The 18,405-nt window shown below is 47.7% G+C and overlaps 1 protein-coding gene across 8 annotated transcripts in view; it reads right to left on the reverse strand.

Moving 5' to 3' along the window:
- Positions 1 to 18,268, reverse strand: part of BMAL1 (basic helix-loop-helix ARNT like 1) — a 99,123-nt gene extending 80,855 nt beyond the window's left edge. For 7 of the 8 annotated variants that reach the window (XM_049649589.1, XM_049649598.1, XM_049649631.1 and 4 more), the window contains exon 1: positions 18,111 to 18,267. The gene's annotated coding sequence lies outside the window, so the exon portion shown is untranslated. Of the gene's footprint in view, positions 1 to 18,110 lie in introns of all 8 variants that reach the window. The other variant, XM_049649640.1, reaches the window with a different exon arrangement.
- Positions 18,269 to 18,405: the final 137 nt, after the last annotated feature.

Consider the following 18,405-nt stretch of genomic DNA (forward strand, 5'->3'; position numbering starts at 1 on the left):
GAGGAGTGCAGGGGTGCCGGTCAGCCAGAAGTCCAGGCAGACGTCCTTGGTCTGCCTGGACCAAGCCAGGCCACCATATTAACCAGCTGAAACCCATGAGGAGGGAGGGGAGCCATTCAGACCACCTAAGACGCAACTTTTAGATCCGACTTGTTTTAAACAAAACTACTTATTCCAAAGCAGACTGGACACTCTCCACCACGCTATGGCCAAGTAAAGGAGGCCTACACACAGCCCGGGCCATGATGACTGTAAGAGGCACACTCCACCCAGCAGCCCTGGCCCTGAGGCCGGCCATGAAAGGCTTTCCTCACTGAGTCGGTGTATTTAAGGGGTGGACCCAATGACTGAAGTCCTCCCTGAACACAGGGAACCCCAAAGTTGTCTCAGAAACTGGGGGAAAACTATGAAACTAAGGTTGGGACAAAACTTGACAAATTTCAGTCGGTCGATATTTGGGACCAAGGGGTAGATTTCCCAAAGGATGACGACCACTCCCGGGGTGTAAATCCAGGCCCTCTCAGGGCCACACTCATTCCAAAGCCCTTTGTTCTCCATAGAAAAAGATACACACACATCCTTACACGTGCATATATGCAGATATATTTTTAAAGAATTGGTAACAACACAGAAGGGATGAGACTAGTAAACAAGACCCCCCTCCCACAAGAAAATTAACTGAGTAACAAAGGGCCTTCCTGTAGGCCCTGATAGGAGAGTTAAATGATCACCGTGGGGATGACTTATCCTCTGGGTGGCAGAGAAGTGAGGGGGGGCTCTGGAAGCCAAGTGAGTCCCAGACTCCTTCAGGAGGCAGGTAACTTGGTTTCCCATACTGCATCAAGCCAGTGTGAGGCAAGTTCAAAGGCCTTGTTCTCTGGACAGGAAGACGGGAGAAGAAGGGTCAGAAAACACAGACATTAACAAGGGCTGTAGAAGGAAGAGTGCGGAGTCTTCATGGGAGGCAGGGTCCTGTCTGTCCTGGTTTTTCAGAAAGATGGGGCACAAAGAACAGGACCAATGGCTGAGCCCTCGATCTGACAGAGAAGTGTAATAGAAAAGAAGACTCGACAGGGAAGCTCACATCTCCCCAACTTCCAGCTTTTCTGGGCAGCCAAAAGCCAAGCCGACAGTGATGCTCAAAGATCCTGTAAGTGTCAGTGATCAAGAGTTTCAGGACGGGCAATGGCACAGTAAACTACCCTGAACACATTCAAGACCAGACCTGGAGAACAGGGTGTCAGGGAGGGGGTTACTATAACTAAAACGGCAACAACAAAATAGAAGACCCTGTCCCTGAAAGGATCAGTCCAATATCCTGCTAGAAGGACACGGAGAGGCTGGGCCTCGTTACAAGTTGTAAATAAGAGAGAAAACACAAGCTTGGCCATGGAAAAAGCTGCAGCGGGCACTGATTGGGACTTCTTTGTGCAAACTGGCTCTTTGCTCTTCAGAAAAGAAGGATGTGCCCCCGGGGTATGCCTTGGCTTTTGCTCTCTCCACCTGTATGCCCAGGCCTGGCCCAGGCGGACTGGATGGGTGGAGGAGGCCCGCTTTACTGGGATATCCGCACCCCTCCCTTCCCCCCCCCCGAATCTCCTCCCTCCCCACTAGAAAGCACAGGGGGCGAAATAGAAGGAGCCAGGCCTTTGAATCATCCTAACCCCGGCCCTCCTGCTCCACTACAAAAGGGTGCATGTAACCATCTCTGGGGCCGCTCTTACAGTCTGTAATGAGCTTCGTTTATTTCCCTGTGAACCATTTCTCTCTCCCACGAGAATGAAAGCTCCATGACAGCAGACAGCAGGTCTGCCTTGCTCATCACTATGCCCCCTGACGGCATCTGGAACACTGACTGCCACATTGCAGGAATTCAACAGATCAGTGCATGGCTTCAAACACCAAGCAGTCATCTGTAGGAGCTGTGTCAGAGCGCGTCCTGCCGGGTACGGGCCAAGTGCTAGGTGGATGGCCCAGGGACTTCCCCAAGGTCCTGCAGTCAGCTCAGTACCCCCACCCTTTCCCTACAGTCCCTGACCCCTCCTCTTCATTCTGTCCCCAGAGCACGGCTCAGGTCACTCACCTGAGCAATGACAAGGGCAAGGGACAACTGTGACAGAAAAGAGCAACAATTAGTTCTCCTCAGTCTGTAAACATGGCGGTGGGAAGAAGCCACCACCAAATCTACAGTCACAAACAGAGGGAGGGAAACATGCACAGAGGACACTGGTAATGGAAGAGTCTGAGAAAACAAAGGGCAGGGTCACCTGATCCCAGGATGATGGAGCCAGGGGTCCCCGAGGAACACAGGAGTATAAGATAAAGGAGAACAGTCACACGGTGAATGGGAAACCTGCAAGGTTCATTTCCTTAAGTGACCGTAAAACAGGCTAGTCAAATTCCAGGAGCAGAGGTCCCCCGGACATCTTTCCTGACATGTCACAGAACGATTGCTTTCTGTGTTGATTTCCAGAAAGGAAAACATCCTCTTTCTAACAAATTCCTTACCTTGTCAGAAAATCACCTCGATAGGCCTGAGTTAACATGAGAGCCTATAGCCCAGGCCAGGTTGCCAAAAATCAAAATTCTTCATTTGGCTGGAGGGTATTAATTTATAAGACTCATTTTTAACTAGCCGATTATGATTATAACAGCAACACACGCTCACTGTTGAAAAATAGAAAACCACAGGGAAGGAGATGAGAATAGAAATCACCTCAAATTCTACGAGATGAGAACCATAGTTAACACTTAGGTGCTTTTCCCTCCTTCTATGCCTGAGCCTTTAACAGAGTCAAGAGCATACTGTGAATGTAAGTTCAATTCCTGCTTTTTTTTTTTTTTTTTCAGTAAAGTCCGGTTAAAAATACTCCACTGTGTTCCAGGAAAGAAGATCATCTTTAGTGAATAAACACATTAAATAAAAAAATGAATCAAAGTTAAAAATTTTTTTTTTTTGATTATCCACTGAGACCCCATTTCTCCAGCAAAAAAAAAAAAAAAATCACTCTGGCCAGGATAGAAACAGTCCACGGGATAGAAACCATAAGCTTGTTTTTGTATTCTCTTATCTAGATCATATTTTCAGTAAACATTTATTGTTTTGAACAAGCCACATATTTTTTTTTTTCCAAATCAACAGAGGAATTTTATAACTACATCTTACTATTTTGAAGCAAGAGGTCATGTTCTAACAGCTTTGGGAAGGTTTCATCTTCTAATCTGCAGGAAGACCAGACCAGTTAAAAATGATCATTTCATATTCGGGGACCATAACATCCAAATGGAAGTCCTAGCTCCCCTTTTGTTGTATTCTGTCACCTCGTCAGTGGAGTAAGCAAGTGGCTCTGCCAAAGACATATTATATGTCCTATGCTACCTGGTTGGGAGCTGCCCTGATGTCTGCCCACACCCTGGTGGGATATGTGGCTCTACCTTGGCCAATGAAGACCTTGGCCAATGACGAACAGAAGAACAACTCTGCCTAGCAGAGAACACTGTCCAGGACCAAGATCTCCACACAATGCAAGTTTTCCCCACCACTGCACCAGGTGCTGGGGACATACAGGTGAATAACACAGACGCTATGCCAGTTTCCATGGAGCTCAGTTTGCAGGGCACTTCCCCTTCCATTACTCACCCTAAGCCTGGGAGACAGGAAAGGCCATCACCATTATTCCCACATTGTAGATGATAAAGCAAATGTTCATCAAAGCCTTCTGCCCCAGGTTATGAAGCAGAAGTGGATGGACTCAAACCCAGGTCTTCTGACTCCTAGCTCAGTGCTCTTTCTACTATACCACTTACATTGATGAATTTCCTCTGACAACTGAAGTCTTCTAGATTATTCATATTCCCTCCAGCACCTCGGCATCTCTGGAACCTTGGTTCTACCTGGCAGCCTCGTCTCTGAGCAATGAGTTGCCCTGACTTCTAGATGGCTACATACGCCAAGATTTCTGTGTGCCTGCCTAGATCCTGACCCTGGACTCAGGCATCTTCCCAGCTCTCCTGGCACCAGCTTCAAACTCTATTTAATCCTTCCCACTGGTACCACAATGCAGCATGCTGCAAATTTCCCCTCATGTTCTATATCCTCTCCACTTTTAAATACAGTTTTTGCTGGACTCATGACCTCCCACCTCAAGATGCTTCTCAGCCTCCTTCGTAGTAAGATGTAGCCGTACCTCTAGTTAGTACAACTAACTAACTAATTCTGGCCCCTAGAATAAAAGAATGTGCTACTACCAGGTCTTGCCCTTAAAATGACTGCAGGTGTTCCCCCCTTAGCTTTTCCCTCAGGAGATGGTAAAAATGGAAGCTTCTGCCTTCAACCATCAAGTGGAAGCCACATGTTGAAGATAGAAGGCTTGGACCACTGGCTGCTAAGGACTAGTTTCAGCCATGGTCCATGGATCTCTTTAATACAGGAACTTGCTTGGTGTCCCAACTGAAAAGGCTTGAGCGAGACCAGTTTTACATTCTCCTAGTAAAGCCCCTTGCCACCAAATAAATACTTTTTTAAAAAATAATTTTCTTAAATGTTTATTTATTTTTGAGAGCCCTGTGGGGGAGGGACAGAGAGAGGTGGAGACACAGAATCCGAAGCAGGCTTCAGGCTCCAAATTGTCAGCACAGAGCCTGACGCAGGGCTTGAACCTATGAACCATGAGGTCATGGTTCATAGATCTCGATCTCAGAGAACCATGAGATCATGAACTGAACCAAGTCAGACGCTCAACCAACTGAGCCACCCAGGTGCCCCACCAATTAAATACTTTAAAGGGGAGGTTCAAACCTATATAGGAAAACGTTCCATTCAGGTTTGTTTCATGGAAAGCTTCTAAAAAATGAAATTAGCAGTACCTCACAGATGATTTATGTTCAGATCACAGGAAAAATTGAGAGGGCCCAGAGAAGTAAATCAGCCCCCTGCACTTATAGGAGGGGAGAGAGCTCTAGGTGACAAGAATGACCAGCTCTCTCTCCTAAAGCAGTTCACTCCATTCCTGGAAAAGTCACCAAGAGCTGAAATGATGTGAGCCAAGGCTAATTTCTCCATGGAAACAATGTGATAACAGGAGCTTGTGTTCCTAACCAAGAACTTGATGGTCAACTTTTAAAGGACATTACATAAATTCCATGTTTTATCATCTATTAAAGCCTTTGGACTTTTTTTAAAAATTTGTTTTAATGTTTATTTTTGAGAGCGAGAGAGAGGAGACAGAGCACAAGTGGGGGAAGGGCAGAGAGAGAGGGAGACACAGAATCCGAAGCAGGCTCCAGACTCTGAGCCCAGAGCCAGACATGGGGCTCGAACTCATGAACCGTGAGATCACGATCTGAGCTGAAGTTGGACGCTTAACGGACTGAGCCACCCAGGTGCCCCAAAGCCTTTGGACTTTTAAAGCTAAGAGGGCTGTTGGTCCAACAATATACTGCAAAGCTATATGTGTGTCCTATGCCATACAAAGTAGGTGCAAACCAATTGCCCAACACAACAACCATACATGACTTTTTATTTATTCTGATTCTCTAACAGTGTGTAGCACAAAATACTTCACCTTAATAATCCCTGCTGACTTCTCAATACAGTAAATCAGATCACTTAACATTTTCAACAGACAAAGCGAAAAGAAACTGGGGAACAGAGTAAGAGTTAAAGTCAGAAAAGCAGTGTGTAAGTCCTGGCAGTGCTACTGACTTAGCTTTGGGACCCCAGGCAGTGGCTTAAACTCCCCAAGTATTTCACAGCCAGCAAAACAAGTCTTTCTAAACACCTCTCCTCATGGCGCTGTGGTGAAGACTAAACAAGACAATGCATGCAAAAGTTACTTTGTAAATCACACGTGGAGGTAAATAGTATCATCAGGATCTTGACATTTGCAAAGGCTCTTGTGGGGAGATTTTGACAAGCATGGTAATGAACACTGAGCAGAGTATAAGCTACACTTTTTGAAAAACTGACCCAGAGCAATCCCTTTCACTGTCTTATTTTTCTTTCCTTAAAATTCCCACATGCATTAGCCAGCAAGAGTTAGTCAATCTGCTACATTCAGTGTTGGCATCATTTTGCTCATGAGCTTTAAGCAGCCAGTGAGAGCTGCTCGATGTCAGCCACGGGCTACCAAGAAGAGCAAGCCACAGCGAGCTGAGGCCACTGGGTGACATGTCATTTATCAACCAAAAATGCCTTCTGGAGATCCACCGTGCTGTCAGAAACCTCGAAACCAGGGGCAGGAAGCATGTGGGGTGCCAGGAAAAGGAAGAAAGAAGGTAACAGTTGAGATTACAGGCTCCGGAGACTGTCCTGGGTCTGAATCATGGCTTTCCCACCCACTGTGTGTTATCTGAAGCATCTCTGGGTCTCGGTCTCCCTAATTAGAAAGTGAGATTGCCAGTGTCCACCCCACAGGGCTACTGTATTAAGTGGGAAAAGGCATATAAGCACTTTGCACAGTTCTTGGCATATGGCAAATACTCAAAGGTTAGATATTGCTATGAATCATCATCATCATCATCATCATCATCATCATCATCATCATCTTCATCATCATCCATGCAAAACTAAGAAAAATTAAGATGTGGCACATCTCCAGTCAAGACTTTGCTACGGGCTTTGTAATCAGGTTTTACCTGGACAGCATGCTGGCTCACCCATTAGCTCCTAGGCTAATCAAGGTTCTTCTGGATTTCTGCCTCATGCCCCAGGATAGGTGAAACATCCAAGCATACCCAACTGGCCAGTTAGCTAGATCCTGGCACTTTGTTTTCTGGCTCACACCTGCTCATCATTATCCTGAGAGGTGTGTCCAGAGAAGAGATTAACGTGAATATCTGTGCCTAACCTTCCAGTCATGCCCAGGCTGTGGCTCCCCATTTCTAGGGTGAAATATATTGTCACCTTTAAAATATGGTCATACCCAGCAAAGTGAGGCCCGTCAGCACCCATCTGGTGGACAGCGCCTCATCCCCAAACAAGCCCTGGGGGCGGAAACTTCCTTCAGCTCCTCCAGACTATCCCTGCAAGGCCAGTACACCTTCACTATTAAAACTACGATGGCTGCCCCCCTTCAACCAGGGAGCAACGTTGCAGCTTTCAAACCCCTTATTCTTTCCTTATCTCACTCCAGCATCAGAACCACACTGTAAGGGGCTGGATGAGAATTGTTACACCTGTGCCACTGATAAGGAATCAGCCACAGTTTGAGACATTTAGGTAATTTGACTTAGGCTATCTGGTGCTTAAGTAGCAGAAGCAGCCTAGAATGCAACTTATCTTGTTCCTAATCTGGTGCTCTTTCCAGAAAATGTGGGTATTTGTTTTTTAAACATTCAACTTCCATAATGGTGCTTTGCTTCTGGAGAATTCATTAAGCAAGGCATTTCGGTCACAGTACAGTGCAGATTCACATACTTGAAAGGCACTCACAGGCAGATGTTGCCTGCACTCTAAAGATCTAAAGGGTGACAGAAAACAGCCATGCCGATTAACATAATTGACAATTCCCAGCTCTGGCTCCCTCCAACTCCTGTCTGGATTCAGCTAGCAGCCTCCTATCAGGTCTCTGCTGCAGCTAGTCCTTCTTTGTTTTCTTCAGTCCAACAGAAACGCTCACACTGGACTAATGCTCTAGGGATAATTATTTCACATCACTGAAATGGTAATCATAATCACAGTGGAAACAACTTCAGTGATTCTCCTTCCACTGCTTAGCAGTCTCTACCTCACCAGGTAAACTTTAACTTGTCACTTAACCTGCAGTTTCTTCATCTACAATATGAAGGAGTGGGCTAAATAGAGCCTTGTTCACTTTCAGCTCATGACTCTAACACCCCAACTAAATCCAAATCCTGCAGGTGGAGGACACTGGGAGACAGCAGAGTCCAATGGTCAAGAGCTTCTATGACTTGGTTTTTAAGCTTGGACCCTCTACCTTAGGGAGGTCTCTGGATCACTCTGTGCTTCAAGTTCGTCCTCTCTACAGTGATGCTAACGATAGTTCCACTACGTGGGGTTTTGTGGGCATTAAATCCGATAATACACGTGAGGTGCTAAGGACATCATAAGAACTCTGTATATATTACCAATTGGTATCATCTGAAATGGCATGCATCATGTTTAGGCACTGACTAATTTTCCAAACTTAAATTCCCACCACTATTTGAGAACTCTCCATTCTAGGCAAGTCTCTATGCAGGTTGGTCATTCCTACCTCTGCGCTTTTAATGGTGCTATGTCCCCCCACTCCATCCACTCCCTGGTCTGTGAATCTAAATTCTACCCATCCTTAAAGGTCTGGATTAAACCTGCTCATTTCTAAGAGGCCTCCTCCCTACCATAACAACTCACAAAAATCCCTCTGGTCTCTGAATTCCTGTAGTACTTATTGGTAGTCTAGACTACTTTATTGGCATTATACATGGCCTTGGATTATTTTTTACCAACAGATTAAACTGAAGGCTCCTTGGGTACAACAACTTTCTTCTCTTTTCTTTTTTTTTTTTTTTTTAAGATTTTATTTTTTAAGTAATCTCTATACCCAACATGGGGCTCCAACCTACAACCCCGAGATCAAGAGTTGCCTGCTCTACCAACTGAGCCACCCAGGTATCCCTACAACAACTCTTTCTGCTCTTCCTCTAGGTGTAGCCTGGGTGCCGGGTATAATGGCCCTTCAGACATATGTTGACTGAATAAATAAACGTGTAGTACTATGCCCAAAGAAATACACAGTACATTTTCTTTTAGTTGATATGGTTCGGCTATTGATTTGTTGTACTTTGAGGCCAATTAAAGATAACACAAAGATGAACATCAGCCAGGCAGGGACAACCATGGCCAGTTAAGTCCTGATCATCAATAAAAGATACTGATATCTGGCCAACCTGAAGAACAAGAAAAACACAGATGTCAAAAGGAAATGGTAATCTACATTCCAAAGTACCTTGCGAGACCAAGCTCATGAGCCTACACAGTTAGAGAGGAAAAGAAAGTTGAGGTTTTCTCAGGCTGAATTCATTCATTCAGTAAGTATTTATTGAGTGACTACTCTGTGCAGACACTGTCTTAGCTGCTGGGGTTACAGCAGAGAACAAAACAGACAAAAATTCCTACTCATATTCTAGCATCTGAGGAGGAACACAAGGTATAATGCCACCTTCCAACTCCAAAGTGAAATCCAGCAACAACTTCTTGCCCCAACTCCTTGCTGTGCCATCAAGTAAGGAAAAGAGAAAAAACAATCAAGCATCATTCACAGCTGATCAAACAGAGGCCTTGCTAGAAGTGCTGTTTCTGTCCTGATGAGGCTTCCCTCACTTGAATCCGGTGGGGAACTCTGCGACAAAGCACTCTGCACCCTAAGCCATCTGAATGCTAACTCCCTAACACCCTACGTCCCAATTGAGCTCTGCAACTAGCAAAGCTAGTCGTTTACACAGCAAACTTCTCAAATGGCAAATGTGGTTCATGATGCCAAAAAGAAACTCAGAGAGGGGGAAAGGAGGAAGGGAGGGGTGGTCGTCAGTTAAAGGATCAGGTAGCTTTCTCTACTGCAAAACCCTGAGGCTCTTTTCTCCTTTGGAGCAGAAACCTCTTCCATCGTCTAAAGCCTTAAAAAAAAAATTTTTTTTTTTCCTCCAGCAGGATACTGAAAATAGCTTTGCATTTAACATTTAAAATTGTTTTTGATCCCACACTCTTTCAGCTCTGCTCTCTCCTGCAAATTCGTTCCATTCCCTAAGGGCACTTATAAGTATAATTCATAAGAAACAAACCATAGTCACCATTTTTATCCCTAAGAGTTAAAAAGAAAAACCAGTTTACATAATTATATGGAAGATAAGTTGGCCAAGAACACAGAAATCTTATCTGGACCAAAAGTTCTAGGACAAAATTTCTTTCCACTCATTAAGAAAGACAGCAGATCAAAATCAAGGTTCAGACGGAACGTCTAACTGCGGAGCACCATACACAGAACTCCTTGAGCTCCTCATGTCATTTGAGTACATCTACTTCAAGAAGAAACTAGAGGTAGTCATTTGAGGTAGGTTTGAACGATGAAATACATGTATGTTTTCCCACTGTGGTGAGAAAACAGGGTTTTATATCCAAGAAGGACCTGAGACATCAAAGTTCAGCGAGGGCAGTTCGCTCAAAGTTACTCAGCAAGTCAGGGACTGGGCTAAGACTGGGCCCCGGGCTCTCCCAGTCCCCCCAGTGCAGGGCATTCCCTACTCTGCCCGCCACTGTCTCCTTTATAACACAAGGAGCTAAATCTTAAAGGCACAAAGGCAAGAATTCCTTTTATAAAACTTTTTGGCAGACAGGAAAAATAGGAGGTGTGACCGAGGTAAATGAGTCCCATTAAGGCTCATAGTAACTGACCTATAACACCATCTAGATGCGGGGGTCTGGCTGCAGAAGGCTCCATTAATGCTGATGATACTTCAGCACTAAACAGTATGGTTTCAGCTACAGTCAGCGTGAAATGACTTTTGTGGGCTCGCCGGGGAACGAAACCACCATTTAGTTCATCTTTTTCTCTACAGAAAAACTTATCCCATGTTTCAACTGCCTTACAAATGAACTTGTGGAACAGAGCTGGTTTTAAGATAGCTGTGCATGTAAAACAGAATTCTGAGGTCTGAAGTTCTGCACTAAACACAATTAAAACTTCCATAGTTGGTGATACATGCTAGGTGTACATTGATGAGAAAACCCTTCAAGCTGTGAACTTGCTTGTGTGCCATATAAAGTTTTATTAAAAGCCTACTGTGCAGAGTAGAGTCAACTGCTATTTATACAATTTACAAATGCTCCAATTCTGTATGCAAGTATTTACAGGGACTTTCTGGCACTGGGTGAAGGTTACAAGGAGGATAAAACATCTGTACACAAGTGTATCTCATAATCCGGTTACAATGGCCTTTACTTTCCTCAAAAACAAGATACTTCCAACCTCAGGGCCTTGTTTCCGCATCCTGGGACACCTTTCCCCAGAGCTTCCTGCAACCAAGCTCAAATGTCACCTCTTCAGAAAGGCCACCCCAGAGGACCTGGCTAAAGCAACCTCCTTCCCATCATCGCTATTGTTTTACTCTATGTGATTGCTTTCCTCGCATCTATCACGACCAGGAGCTAACGTCTTCAATTGTTTATCTGTCTCTTGCTGGGACTCTGTTTTGTTCACTGCTGTATCCCCGGTGCCTGTAACACTGCTGTGCACACGGCAGGCCTCCAACACACGACACTGAAGGAGTAAATGAGTACAGTTGGAGAATGGGAAGTAAGGACAAGATATTTATTCATGGAACAATTAAAAAATGAGAGAACTGGCCATCCTGATTAAATACAATGTGATAATTTGCTAATTATGAAGTACCACTGCTTCTGAATGAATGGCTGGCAATCAAAAGTAAAAAAGAGAGAGCGTGTGTGTGTGTGTGTGTGTGTGTGTGTGTAAAGGGGGCAAATGTCACCAGAGGAGGCTTCACAAAGAAGTGAGATTCAAGGCAGGCTAAGAGGTCAGGCCACCGAGGTCAAGGGGGAGACATGAGCAAGACAGACAGCAGGGAAGAGTATGGCATGGAGTAGCCCAGGTAGGGCAGAGACAAGCAGAACTGAACCTCGGGCACCCGGCCCATTCCGGGAATGGGGCTTGGGGTGGAGGAGCTGGGCTGGCGAGGGGGACCAGGGCCGGACCTTGGGGAGCCTGGAGCCCTGGACACGCGGGTGTCAACCATGTGCCACTGCAAACAGGGCTGTTTTGGAAGGCAAAGATGACCACACTGTGTGGGAAGAACTGAAGGAAGTAGAGGCTAGAACAGGAAACCGGTTAGAAGATGGCCTCGGTGGTCCGAGCGTCAGGGGCAAAAAGAGCTTCTTCCCTCTGCTTAGATGTAAGAAAACACAAGTGAGCAAGATGTCAAGGAATTCTGTCCCCCTGGAAAAGACGATTGCCAGAGTATTTCACGGTAGCATTCCATGGCAGATTCAGGTCAACTTCCCATACATCCTACACTTGGAGCACTCGAGGAGGATAACGGAGGTTCAAAACAATAGCTCTGAGGGCAGAGCATGTCTTTCCAGGCCTTCCAGCTCCAAGATTAATGACATTCAGTAAAGCCTGTGTTTATTATCTTTTTATTCTTTGGGGAAAAAAGTGGTATCTAATTCCACTGTGCAGTATATATATTTGAACATTATATAACACATTTTTATGTAACAGGTTCTTGACATAAGACAATGTTTCCCTTACTATCTAAATGTATTCGGGAAACAACTGACATTAAAAATATATATATACACCAAGGCTGTGGGTGCCTGTCTTTGGGTTAAGAAGCTGGGGAGAGGAGGAAGAAGGTGAGAGACTCTTGAAAAGGGCTCCTTTGCATTTCCTCTGCAGATGGCTACCGGGGGAGGCAGGGGTACTGGGCTCTGTTCAGAGGTCCATCTCACACCTGGAACCATCCCGGAGGGGCTGGCTGAGCCACACGGGGCCCATGTCAGAGCAGTGCCGCAGAAAGGCACGAGGAAGCAAGAGACAGAAATGCACAACAGGATGTGAAGAGAATGCTCACAAGCCCTTGTAACTGCTGCCAGGGTGAGACCCAACCGTGCGTGGCGTCCCCCGCAGAGGACTTCAGTCCTGCTGGAGAGCAGGTACACAACCACATCTGTCGGCTGTAACACGGGTTGCCAACCACTACGGGCCTCCTGGCCTGCTGGCACGGTGCGGGGCACTGCGTACACAGGATTCAATGTGGGGGCTCCCCCCCGCAGGCCCCGACTCCAGGGGCTAGAGGGCCAACTCCGGAGTCCTCTGGGCACGAGTCCTGTCCTGCCCCATACCAGCCGAGTGACCCTGGGCAGTTTCCAAAACCACTGCACTTGTAAAATAAGGATAATCACTGGACCTACCTCATGGGGTTGTAAGGAAGATTAAACAAGTTCATAAACATAAGGTGACTAACATCTTTGCTGGCACATAGTGTTCAATAAATGCTAGCCGCTATTACCATCATTATTACTATTTCTGTTTTGCAAATGAGGTAAGTCAGCCTCAAAGAAGCTAACTAATTTGCCCAGGCCACACATTTCAAATGGTAGTTGAAGGCATAAATACATGTAAATGTTTTACTCAGTATACGTACAAAATCCAATGGGTAGAGTATTAACCAGAATATGAAACCAAGACCTCCATTCCCCCTTCTTTAACCAGACTGGATGAACATGAGTTTATACTATTTAAAAGGACAGCATGTGCTAATGTAAAAATCATTTCTCATCATATGCCAGCACTCAACGTTCCCCTAAAGCAAAGATGACTAAAGCGTATCCAATCTTATCTTCCCTACCACGAAAGTCCCCACCTCAAACCCCCCTTCCCTGTAAACCCGCCTACTCATGGCCATGACCACTGGTGCCCCTGGTGCATCCCATCCCCTTTCCTCCTCCTCAAGATCATCAATTGAGATCGGGCAAACACATCCTGAAGGCTCCCTGTGCCTGTGATTTTGGGAAACCAAGATGAACTCCCCCAAACTGCTTAGCCTGAGCAAGCAAGACACATATTCCCAGAGACGGCCCAACACAACACAGATGCGGCAGTACCTAAGAATCTGAGCTAGATCAAGAGCTGGAGGGTACTGCTACCAGGTGTGGGGAGGAAGAAAAACAAAATGAATAGCTCCATAGCTCCTACAGGACCAAGCAATTGAGCCGGGTCTTAGAGAAGAGTAAGATTTGGACATCAGTTGGAGCACGGGAAGAGCCAAGGGCCGGTCCAGGGAAAGGACAGCCCTTCAGTTTGACCAGACAGTCCTGTGCACACAGACAGGCAGGCTGGATATGGAAAGGCGAGAGGGACCAGAAGCACCAAGAGCTAACATTCACTGAATGCTTACTATGCGCCATGAATAGCTTCACGTATTTTTCATAGTTTTAACTCATTCAATGTACACCACAACTCCTTGAGGTAAGGACTCTGGAGATCCTGGTCTTATCACTGAGGACATCAAGACACAGTGAGCACAGCAACTTGACCAGATCATAAAGCTGGTAAGGAACAGTTAGGATATGACACTCCAAAGTCTGCACCTTTAACCGCTCAAACAAACTGCCCCTCAGGACAGCTTGGCTGTGAAGGGGTATAGGCAACAGTGTGTCAGGAGGATGAAAGGAGACAGTGCTTGCAAGCAGTTTGCAACCTCTAACTCCAAGGTCACAGATGCCGGCTCCAGGCTACTATTAATGTGTACAGTGAACTTGCTAGCCGCCGAAGCAGAAGAGACAGATCAGGACTGAAAGTGGGACCCTGGTGAGTGGAACAGTGTGAAGCGCAGGGCCAAGACAAAAACGTACCTTTAGGGTATGCAGCAACAGAACCAAGAAAGCATCATGGCAAGGCAGAAGAAGGAGGGGATTTCAAGAAGGGAGGAAAAGACAGGGTTACAGCTGCAAAGGGGCCCAGAACGACCATTCTGCACTAAGAACGGGTCCCTGGAATTCAAGACTTAAAGACTTTGGAGATCTTTGAGAAGAACTATAGAGAAGGCTGAAAGGAGCCAGAGGGTGGGAGCTAAGGGCAGAGCAGATGAGAGAGAATGAGGTGAATGTGCACAGCCCCTGTGAGAGGTTGCTGGGCAGGGAGGGGAGAGATAGACACACAGGTTCAGGGGTACCATGTACAGACCAGTGAAAGCCGCCTGCTGCACAGCAGGCCCGCAGAAGGGCTGTTTCTTCTCCTTCTATCCTTCCTCTCCTAAACTGAGAGGAAGGCTTTTCTGGGGTTGATGAGGAGGCTGAGGACAAACAGCATGAAAAGCTATTCAGCGGGCAGGACCCTGGCAGCGGTGGGAGGGAGTGGCAGCAGGCACTGAGGGAGGGCTTCCTGTGTGCCAGGCATTTTACACGCATCATCTCCCTTGATCCTCACACGGACTCCATGAAGCTGGCACTGTCACTACACCGCAGAGGAGGAGCCTGTGGTCAGAGGGGTCAAGCACTCGTCTGATCCAAACCCCAGTCCCAGGTCCTGCCGCCAGAGTCAAGGCTCCCACCCAAAATGAAGGTCTGAGAAAAAGAAAGAGGGGAGATCCACTTACTTTTTCTGATCTGGAAAGAGAAGAGAAGCCACGGAGGAAAGAGACAGGATGCTTTGAACAGGAAGGAAGAGATGCTGAGGGGGCTCAAGTCAGAGCAGGTCTTGTTTCCAGAGAGAAAGAAGGGAAAAGCCAGGGTGGGTGTTTGGGGTTAAGTCTGGGTGTTGGGACAAAGTAGCAACGAGGAGAGAAAAGACCCGAGAAGGGCAGCATGTGGGTGTTTCTGGACTCCTCACCACCCTCAAGGTCTAGAAAGGATTTTTTTTTTTTACCTCCCTGCAAGTATCTACCATGATGCTGACTAAAATCACTCCATAACTATAACATCGTAAGGGGCAGAAACTGTTTCCTTAATACTGACTTTCTCCCACCACCCTCAGAGCTGATGTTGCAATCACAAACAGAAGAAATCTCATGGAAGGAAGGCAACTCTTCCACCAAAGAGACATATTAAATATTTAGTTTTCACAGATTCTCAGGCAGTTTTGTTAACACAGCCAAGTCTTTCTACAGTGCTTGTTCATTGTTTAGTATATAAATTGCACAGAGATTGTCGGTATTGAGGGCTAAATCTGAAAACACGACCACTTCCTTTTCTTCTCTGTGGCATGCAGAACCTCTTCTGCGAGAGGCAGACAAACTCCTGAGTAATCATCATTTTATAAATCATTCTAAATGGATTCGTTCAAACCCCATCTGTTGTTCTGTTGAAGTTTCCTATGAAAATAGGACTTCAGCTCAGATGTTCTGGAGGCTTGAGCAGGTAAATACCAACCTGAACTCAAATGTATTAAAACTTTAGATGCAGAGAACTGTAGCACAGAAGGAACCTTTGAGATCACGTACTTCAACAGCCTGACTTTCCATCTGAGACAAACAGAACCCAGAGAGGTTCAATGACTTGCCTGAAGCGGCACAGCCATGAAAACCCAAGTCTGGGCAAGGACCAGCATGTTCTAACTCTCAGCTAGTGCTTTTTACCCCACCTGTTCCTTTCTCTCGCCCTCTTTTTAAACTGTAGGGGTTAAAATAAGGCACAAATTTAACTACAGTTTTAAATAATAATAATAATAATTATTATTATTATTATTCACTGGCTACAACAACCATCGAAACCAAAATACCTCCACAGATCCGGGTTCAGATGACACAGGCAATTTCAAAGCCTTTTCTAAACAGCATTCAACGAACTGTTTTCAAGTGAACTCAGTAACAGATCATGGACCGAAAGATTCAATTTTGTGTTTTAAAAAATATTTTGGAGTTTCATTGATATGGAAATTTAATTTGACAGCAGTGATTTTTTTTTTTACTTGCAAGCTCGAAGAGCATGAGATTATTCAAAACTGCTCAAGAGCAGCAATGATTATTTTAAGCTCATGATTCAACCAGTACATTAATTAAAAACTCCACCAACCCAAATTGACAGATCCTGATATCAATGGGACCAGAAGAATTAAAATAATAGTTGTCATATAAAAATAGATGAAGGGGAGAACAGCAGCAGATGTCAGAAGGACAAGCAAGCCTTGTGTGAAATGAGATGCATCTAATGGGCAGCTTTTGTGGATTTTTTTTTTTTTTTAACGGAGATCCTGGAAATACAGGTACAGCCAGGAAATGCTTCTGCACAAATACCGAATCTTATTTCTGGAAGCTGGGTGAGAAAACTTGGCTAATAATTGCATGCTGAGGAGTAGCTTCGTAAGCAGGGAGAAGAGACTAGCAAGCGCCAAAGTGCCCAAACAACGCTTTGGACCGGGAAGGGGCCAAGGGGCCGAAGCGGAGGAGGGAAAGGGGGCTAGGGAATGTGGGGTGAGGGGTGTCAGCCTGCTCCCTCATCGGCCAGCACTGCCAGGGACAACCGACGCCGATGTTCAGGACAACCCTTCCTTCCCCTGCGCCTGCCCTCCGACACCCGCCTGCCGTCCGGAGCAGGCTTTTGTGACCCCTCGGGGTCACCGACTGAAGCCCGACAAGGTCGGCATTAATTTCTACTCTTCCACTTCTACCTCAGAGCCAACGAGAGCTCTCGTGGCTGTCAACGCTCGGCAATCGCGAATGGGAACCTTTCTTCCCTGACATCTGTCAAACTCGGTGCAAGAGCCAGCCTCGCAGCGCTCTCCGCGGGGCTCCCGGGCTTCCAGGGCGGGTGGCGGGCCCACACCTGGACGCCGCGGGACGTCCCCGTGCCGTCGGGCACCTGCTCAGAGACCACGGGGGATCCTCCCAGGGCCGCCGAGGACCCAGACGGCGCAGGCCGGACGAAAGTTCGCAAGCTGGGGTCTGCCCCATCTTGGGGACCGGATTCCCGGGTGCAGCGCCAGGCCCCGCGACTGGGCCGAAGGGGCGAGCAGGCTCGGACTCCCCAAGCCCGACGGAGACGCCCTCCCCACCCCCTCCCAGCCCCGCTGGCTCCCGAAAGGGAAGTGGAGGAGATGGGGAGGAAGGGCAGAAGAGGCACTGCTTGCCCAACGCCCTTGGGGTGCAGCCGTCAAGAATGGTCCTCTCGAGGGCTCCCACCCCTCCCCCCCAGCTCCCAGGGATACATTCTAGGACTCGCCCAGAGCCGGATCATTGCTCCCAAAGGGCGGAGCTGTCCCTTTAAGAGGCAGCTGGCTGCTTCCTCCCTCCTCTCCCCACCCCTCAGGTAGCGATGCCCCCTGAGAGGAGGTAGGTACTCCCGCGGACACTTTCCCGGTCCCTTTAAGGGCGCCTGCGGCACCTCTGCCCGCCCAACCCTGCAGTGCCAGCCCCCGCGAGAGAGGATGGGGGCGGTCGGGCGCGGCGCCTTTAAGGGGCGCAGCCTCCCCGCGGCTGGGGTGGGGGCAGGGAGCGGGCACGGGCCCTTTAAGGCCGGCAGCGGGCACGTCGGGCAGGGTTCCCCGGCGGCCGGGCTGCGCCCGGGGCGGCGGCGGGGGCGCCGCGCCTGCCAGGGTGCTAACGGCCCCCGACGGGGTGCTCGGGGCCGCGCCGCCGGCCGCGGCCGGCCCGACACTTACCGTGGCTCGCGGGAGCGCCCGCGTCCGCGCCCCCACTCGGATCCCGCGGCGGCGGCGGCGGTGAGTCCGGCGCGGGTAAACAGGCACCTCCGTCCCTGACCTACTTTCTGCCTTCCCTAAATGTCGCACCACTAACCTACTTTCCGACCAATCCGCTCCCCGCCGGCCCAGGCCCGGCCCCCCGCCCACCAATCGCTGTGCCCAACCCCCCTTCCCCGCCCACCAATGGAGGAGCCGCGGAGCCCGGATACCTGCCTCTTTCCGCCAGCCAATCCGAGCGCCCGAAGGGAGCCGG

This window comes from Panthera uncia, chromosome D1 (genome assembly GCF_023721935.1).
Source record: "Panthera uncia isolate 11264 chromosome D1, Puncia_PCG_1.0, whole genome shotgun sequence".
In the NCBI taxonomy this organism is placed as follows: domain Eukaryota; kingdom Metazoa; phylum Chordata; class Mammalia; order Carnivora; family Felidae; genus Panthera; species Panthera uncia.